At 38.9% G+C, this 7,481-nt stretch overlaps 1 non-coding gene across 1 annotated transcript; it reads left to right on the top strand.

Moving 5' to 3' along the window:
• Positions 1 to 491: 491 nt before the first annotated feature.
• Positions 492 to 648, top strand: LOC143396084 (U1 spliceosomal RNA). The gene has a single exon (XR_013090972.1). It is a non-coding gene; the product is annotated as a U1 spliceosomal RNA (small nuclear RNA).
• The last annotated feature ends 6,833 nt before the right edge of the window (positions 649 to 7,481 follow it).

Below are 7,481 nucleotides of genomic sequence, written 5' to 3'. Positions count from 1 at the left end.
GGAAAAGAGGGATGGGGAAATGGGAAATATTAATAAAATGGTAAAAAGTTTTAGACTAGTAGAGTAAGTTTTAGTAATCTATTACATTTCCTAGTTACCATAGCAGATAATAATGTATTTTATATTTCTTTTCTTTTTTTATATCAAGGATTCAGCCCAGGCTCATTTAACTGAGCCACATCCCCAGCCCTTTTTATTTTTTATTTTGAGACAGGGTTTCACTAAGTTGTTCAGGGCCTCACTAATTGCTAAGGCTGGCTTTGAATTTTGCAATCCTTCTGCCCCAGCCTCCAGAGCCATTAGAATAACAGGCACATACAACACCCAGCAATGTATTTTATATTTCAAAATAGTTAAAGTAATAAATATTTAATGTTTTTAACATTAGGAATATGGATGTGTTAGTTATCTTGATTAAATATTTCTATAAAGTAGTCATAGATCAAAACATCACATTGTATCCCACAAACACAACTCTTATTCCAATTTTTAAAAATACCTTGTTGAGGACATACCATGATCATGAAGGTGGATTTCCCAGGATGAGACTTATCTATTGCACTCCAGATGTTCTGTTCCCTGAAATTTCCCTAAATGCAGGAAATCTGACTCCGTAATTTGTGGGAACTGTGTTTGTACTTTCCTCTGGAAGTTTGTGTATTAAAGATAAGGCTTAAACAGAGAAAAAAATTCAATAAATAATGTAAAGTAAAAATTTACTTTTAAAATGAAGAATACAAAATCAATATACAAAAATCAATAGCTTTCCTATATATCAATAATGAGTTAATTGAAAAGGAACTCAGGAAAACAGCCCCATTCACAATATCCCCATCCCAAAATATAATATCTAGAAATAAATCTAACCAAGGAGGTAAAAGACTCCTAACAAGGAAAATTATAGAACACTGAAGTAGGAAAATGAAAAAGACACTAGAAGATGGAAAGAACTCCTATGTTCAAGGATGGGCAGAATCATTATTGAAATGACTATTTTACTAAAAAAAAAAAAAAAAAAAAAAAAGCGCAATTCCCTGGTTTCAAATTAATCTATAGAGCTATAGTAACAAAAATTGCATAGTGTTGGTATAAAAACAGCCATGTAAACCAAACAAACCCACAGTTATCTGATCATTGAAAAAGGTGTTTTTAACACCTTTTTTAACAAAAAGTGCAAGGAAAACTGGTTATCTACTTATAGAGGAATGAGCGTAGATCCATATCTTTCACCATGCACAAAATTTAACTGGATCAAAGACCTAGGATTAGATGAGAAACTTTGCAACTGCTAGAAGAAAATGTAGGGTCAACACTAACACATAGATGCAAGAAACAGCTTCCTCAATAAGACTCCTAAAGCTCAGAAAATAATACCAAGAATTAATAAATAGGATGACATAAAATTAAAGTTTCTGCACAGCAAAGGAAACAATTAAGAATGTGAGAGAGATCCTATAGAATAGGAGAAAATCTTTGCAAACTACTTTTCTGTCATAGGATTAATATCCAGAATATATGTATATATATACATATATATATGTATATATATACTCAAAAAACTACACCAGAAAAATTAAATAGGTGGCAAATGAACTAAACAGAAATTTCTCAAAAAAATAAAAAGAAAAAGAAATGCAGGGCTGGAGATATAGCTCACTTGGTAGAGTGCTTGCCTTGCATGTGCAAGGTCCTGGGTTCAATCTGAAGCACCACAAAAAAAAAGAAGAAATGCAAAAGACCAACAAATATATGAAAAAAAAAAGTTCAACATCATTAGCAATTAGGAAATGCAAATCAAAAACTGTACTGAGACACAAATTGGCGTGAATATACTATGTATACAACCAGAGATATGAAAAATTGTGCTCTATATATGTAATAAGAATTGTAATGCATTCCGCTGTTACATATAAATAAACAAATAAATAAGAAAAAAAACTGCAATGAGATTTCATCTCACTCCTATTAGAATGGCAGTCATCAAGAATGTAAAAAATAATGAAAGCTGGACAGAATGTCGGGGGGAAAGGAACACTTTTACACTGTTGGTAGGATTGTAAATTAGTACCATCACACTGGAAAATGATATAGAGGTTCCTCAAAAGACTAGGAATGGAACCATGATATGACCCAGCTATACCACTCCTTGATTTACCCTAATGAATTAAAGTCATCATACCTACTATGCGGTGATACATGCATATCCATGTTTATAGCAGCACATTTCACAATAGCCAAACTATGGGACCCCCTAGGTGTCTGTCAATGGATGAATGGATAAAGAAAATGTATGTATACACATTGGAGTTTTATTCAGACATAAAGAAAACTATAATTATGTCCTTTTCAAGAAAATGGATGGAACTTGAGAACATTATGTTACGTAGAAACCAAACTCAGAAAGTCAAGGGTCCTGTTTTCTCTCATATGTGAAAGCTAGAGAGAAAGAAGGAGGGGAAAGGTGGCAGCCTGTGGATCTCATGAAAACAGAAGGGAGACCAATAGAGTAGAGGAAGGGAGCAGGGAGATGAAGCAGGGGGAATACTGGGGACAACATGACCAAATAATTGTGTGCATATATGAATATGTAACAATGAATGCAGCTATTATGTGTAAATAAAGTATATCAATAAAAATATGGGAAAAATCATGAAACAAAAAGTAGTGTTGGAACATGGGCAAATGGCAAAATACCTGGTGTTATTCAGTTCTAGCTCTCACTCCTCCTTCTAAAATAACAACTATTTTATTTTTCTTTACTCTTCTTCTGGTTAGACTGAAGTAGCTCCTCAGTTTTGTCATCTAATATTGTGTCAGCAGCGATGTCACTCATCCCTATGACAGGATAATTGTGCAGGCTGATGATAAGCCTCACTATTTCTGAGGGGAGCACTGACCAATGGCACAGGCCCCCTCGGGGGAGTGGCAGGAGGACAAGCTGAGCCAGTCCATTGACCTGCATATCTGAGACCTGGGCTACAAGAACAAACAAGAATGAACGGTAAGCCCTGATGTTACAGCAAGAGAACAAAGGTTGAAGCTAGGCATACTTTTAACAAGGTTAAATCAACAGTAAACAGAATTTGCTACCTGGGAATCACTTTTCACTGAGTGTCCTATGAGTCCAGATGGTCAAGTCACTTGTAAGAACTACAGAGGAAAGTCTTGAATTGATTCATTATTTAACCAACATGGATCAAGTTTCCACAACGTGATAAAGGCCTGAAAAGAAGAGGAGACATAATCCTGGTCTGTGAGGAGTTTTCAGTCCACTAAATAATAACCAAGTATTATACATTGCCTGTCTTTCTCCGGATCTAGTGCTCCCAATTAAGCCCCACATCTAATCTCAAAGAAACCCTGTGATGTCTTACTAGGTGAAAATATAGCAGTCTGTAATTGGAAATAGACTGTCAGACTGAGGAAAATATTTGATCATGACTTAAGGAGTTGCCTCTATCCACGTTTGAATAACCAAATATCCCAAGAGAGAGGATAAAATAGGCAGAGAATGAGGAAGCCCCACAAAGATGAGAGAGTATATAAAAATTGGAGTAGATCTATATCACAGCATGCTATTCTCTTGCAAAAGGAGAAAAAAATACATTTTTATGTTTCCCACAACAATGTGCCCTAAGGGTCCCAGGTAGAGGGACTAAGGAGAAGCAAATTCTCTTGGGACTTGGATGAGAAGCAAGGTGCCTTCACTTCTTAGGAGTACTTCAACTTAGGAGTACTTAGGAGTGCCCAACTCCTCTGGCTTTAAGCTTTCCATCTCACCCTTGTGGTTCAGAAAACCCAGAGTTGGTAGAAGCAAGTTCTGGGGAGGAGTCCTAAAGTTGGCCCATCTAGCTGCAAACTTGGTGCTGCTTATTTTCTCATCAAGTACTCCAGAGTTCACACACAAGGAAGCAACTTTCTCAGGAGGCAAAGAGCACTCAACCACTTCCTTTCTACTCAAACCTACCCCTTGCCCCACTGCCTCAATCTTGCTGCCCCTGCATGAAAGCTATGGGAAAAAGTCCTGCAATGTCAGAGCCAGCATAGACCTTAGAGATCATATTGTACAGTCTTTACTTAAAAAACAAAATTAGAGCCCATAGAGATATCATATCTTGTCTAAGGCCCGTCAGCCAACCTCCAAATTCCTTAAGATCTAAGCCTTGGTGATCTACTCACGTGCATCCATTCATGCATTTATGCAAGTAACACTAGAGTGAGCAAGGATCAAATTGTATATTTTCATTTTAAGAAGCACCTTAGATATAATATATGTTTTGTACTGTGGAGGAAATGAGGTTGAGCTGAGTATTTCTCTCCTATCTCTGTATCATGAATATAAACATGGGGACAAAACAAATACAAATGTAGAAACTAAAGTTATCTTAAAATTATTTCACCAATGTTGCCACTGGTATTCCTCATTGGTTAGAAGCTACTTTGGCTTACTCACAGCTTAATTTTGCTTGTTAAAGAAAGTAAATCAGACTCCAAACCATCCAATGCACCTGAGGTATGATATTTGCAGCTTTCAACAAACACTGGTTAGACAAGCTGACCATGATACAAAATCATTCCTTCTTACCACCTTTCTGTCAGACTACTCATGTGTCCCACAACCACCCTTCTGGCCCCTTCTGTCTTGCCACTTGCTGATGCTATTTGCCAGGGAGTGAAGGTGTCTGTGAGCTTTGAAAATTGGATCACAGGGACAGTTCCACGCTGGCCCCAGTCATGCTGACGGCAAGACTGATCAATCAATACCCTGTGTGACACTTTCAGAATTCATTGGAAATGATGCCCTTTTCAAATGACACCCACATTTTATCAAGGGCAGCTCCAGAGAGGGGAAAAACACCAATGTGTTTTTCTAAGATATATCTGATTCCAGTAAACCTTGTTTGTTAGGACCAAGAAGTCTGTATCTCTAGCTTCCCCGCACCCATCTCAAAACCTTTGATCAAGGAGGAGATGTAATGTTTAGGCAGTTTTGCAAGCTGAAATTTTTCTGAGCCCCTAAATCTCACATATAGAATAGAAAATGATCATTCCCAAAGAGAGTTTTTTGTTTTGTTTTGTTTATGCTAGGTTTGTTGTGGACTTACAGCACACCAGATTCACAGAGAAAACAAGTGGAAACTTTCATTCAGAATGAAAGGTTAAAAAATCCAGGGCTACTGTTTAAAACAGGAGTTGACCCTTCTTTGTCCCATATGATGTAGAGGAACATAAAGGCAATAGTTAGCCTGCCTTGTGGTTAAAGTATCTGAAGGGGGAAAGGACACAGGGTCAGCAACATAGGCCAGCCCAGAAGGTTAACGGGTTAACTGTGCTGCTGCAGAACAAAGCAAGGTGGCAAGCTCTGGTTTCACTAAGTTCTAATAAGGTTACAGAGTGTTCTCAGCATATCCCAACACTAGGTGGTTCACTCAGGCTCCAGGAAGAGAGACTCCCAAGGGCCTTGAGGAACCAAGAAATGAGAGGAGTGATTCTTCCAACTAGAAGCCTCAGAAAGAAAGGATGAGGAAAGACAGCAGACAGAATCAGGGTCAAATGTGTCACTGTGTGAACAAAACCCCCATCCCAACAGAGCACTGGTTCTCAACTTGAGCAGGCATCAGGATCACCTGGCAGGCTGGTTAAAAGACAGGTTGCTAGGCCATGGCTCCCGAGTTTTTGATTATGCAGGCCTCGGGCAGGACCCAGGACTCTGCATCTCTAACGAATTTCCTTGTGGTGCTGCTGTTGTGGCTCTGACGGCCACCGTTTGAGGACTACTGGTTTAGAGCACCTTTAAAATTACCAACAAATCAAATAAACTCAGCTGTATAAATGGAGCAGAATTGTTTTTATTCTATCCTTCCCACCAGGGTAAATACACTAAAGCACATCTTTAATGGAGCCAACTTTCCAAAACGTTGTTCGGTTTTTGTTTGCTGTTTGGTTTGTTTGTGTTTCTCTGACTGGTTGGTTTGATTTTTTTTACCACTTTTGGTTTTCAAGGGGGTTCTTTTGCCTGGTACTATGAAAGAACAAAGGTGGATGAGAGACTTCTCTTCTGCCAATGACAATTCTGAAAATAAAACAGGCAAGTGACTAGTCCTTGACAGTTCGAGCCCCGCTTAAGGTTCAGGGAGCAATCACTGGGGCCTTGAGTATCCAGGTCAACTGAGTTAACCAGATGCTGGTCAGTCATGGGGCTCTGGGCTGTCACAAGGAGTGGGCAATCAATGGGCCATCCTGTTCAGATGCTGAAACACTCAAAATCTAATGCCTGACCATTTGAGGTTCTGGTTATCATGCACTCCTAGTAAGCTACCTTTCAATGGTTCAGTTCTCAAATATGAAGCAATTTCATGGGTCTCCTGGTAATTTCCCCCTCAGCCAGTGAGGTTAATTATCCAACGCACACCCCCCAAAAAAATCTTAAAAATAAAACAATTAGGATAAATAATTTTCATGTTTCTGACAGATATTCAAGTAGATTTTATGAGGAAATTTTTTTTTTATTTAAGATACCAAATGGAAACAAATCTATGAACATAAGAATATAAAATTGAATGGAGTATCCTTCTCCAGCTCTTAGCTCCTCTTTACACAGAATTCCAGTATCCATGGATTTGCTTCAGAGCAGCTTTTCGGCAACCGGGAGAATTTCACTTTTCTGTTGCAGTGTGTGAGATTTATGAGGCCCTCCAACTGGGGATAATGAGAAAAGAAAAAGGGATGTAGAGAATAGGAAAAGCAGCAAAACAGACAGTAGGACACAGGCTGGCGTTTTTGCAGTGTTTTCTCTGTCAGGATGAGGCCAGCCTCAGAACTACACTCGGGAGCCTGTGGAAGGCAGGAAGCAGGGTGTGGTACTGAGCATGCTTCCGCATGAAGCTAGTTGAGCAAAGAGAGTTTCTAAATCTCTGAATATTAGGAATAGAAGGTGAGAAACACCCCACTCAGTGAGAGGGAATTGGTGAGGGTTTGCTTAATAGCTTTTGTTTCCGCTGTCTTTTCTCCATCTTTAACATCCAAGTCATTCTGCACTTCTGAATTCAAGTAGGCCCTGAGAGATGAGAGGCAACAGCTCTAAGCCACCAAAGTAAAACCACAAATGAAGAGCTCAGGAGAAGCCTGGATAAGTTACTGTCTTTAAAGAGATACCACTTCTATGTATCCACAGCCAAGGGTCTTGTCTGGATCAGTGGTGCACACCTGTAAACCCAGGTACCTGGAGGCTGCGGCAAAGAGCAACTCAAGTTCAAGTCCAGCTTGGAAAATATGGCAAGACCCTGTCTCCAAAAAATAGATTTTTCTTAATCTTGTAGTGGGTTTGGGCCACTGTTAGTCATCAAAGCAGCAATTGTGAAGATGAGCTAAATAAACATGGCACAGAGAAGTGCAAGGATCAGCAGTTTCTGTGTTTGATCATGACGAACTTCCAAAAGTAATAACTGCTACATCTCTCCTACATTTCAAATTTCACCCAA

Source organism: Callospermophilus lateralis, chromosome 3 (assembly GCF_048772815.1).
Source record: "Callospermophilus lateralis isolate mCalLat2 chromosome 3, mCalLat2.hap1, whole genome shotgun sequence".
NCBI classification, from domain to species: Eukaryota; Metazoa; Chordata; class Mammalia; order Rodentia; family Sciuridae; genus Callospermophilus; species Callospermophilus lateralis.
This window is presented reverse-complemented; position numbering and strand designations above follow the sequence as displayed.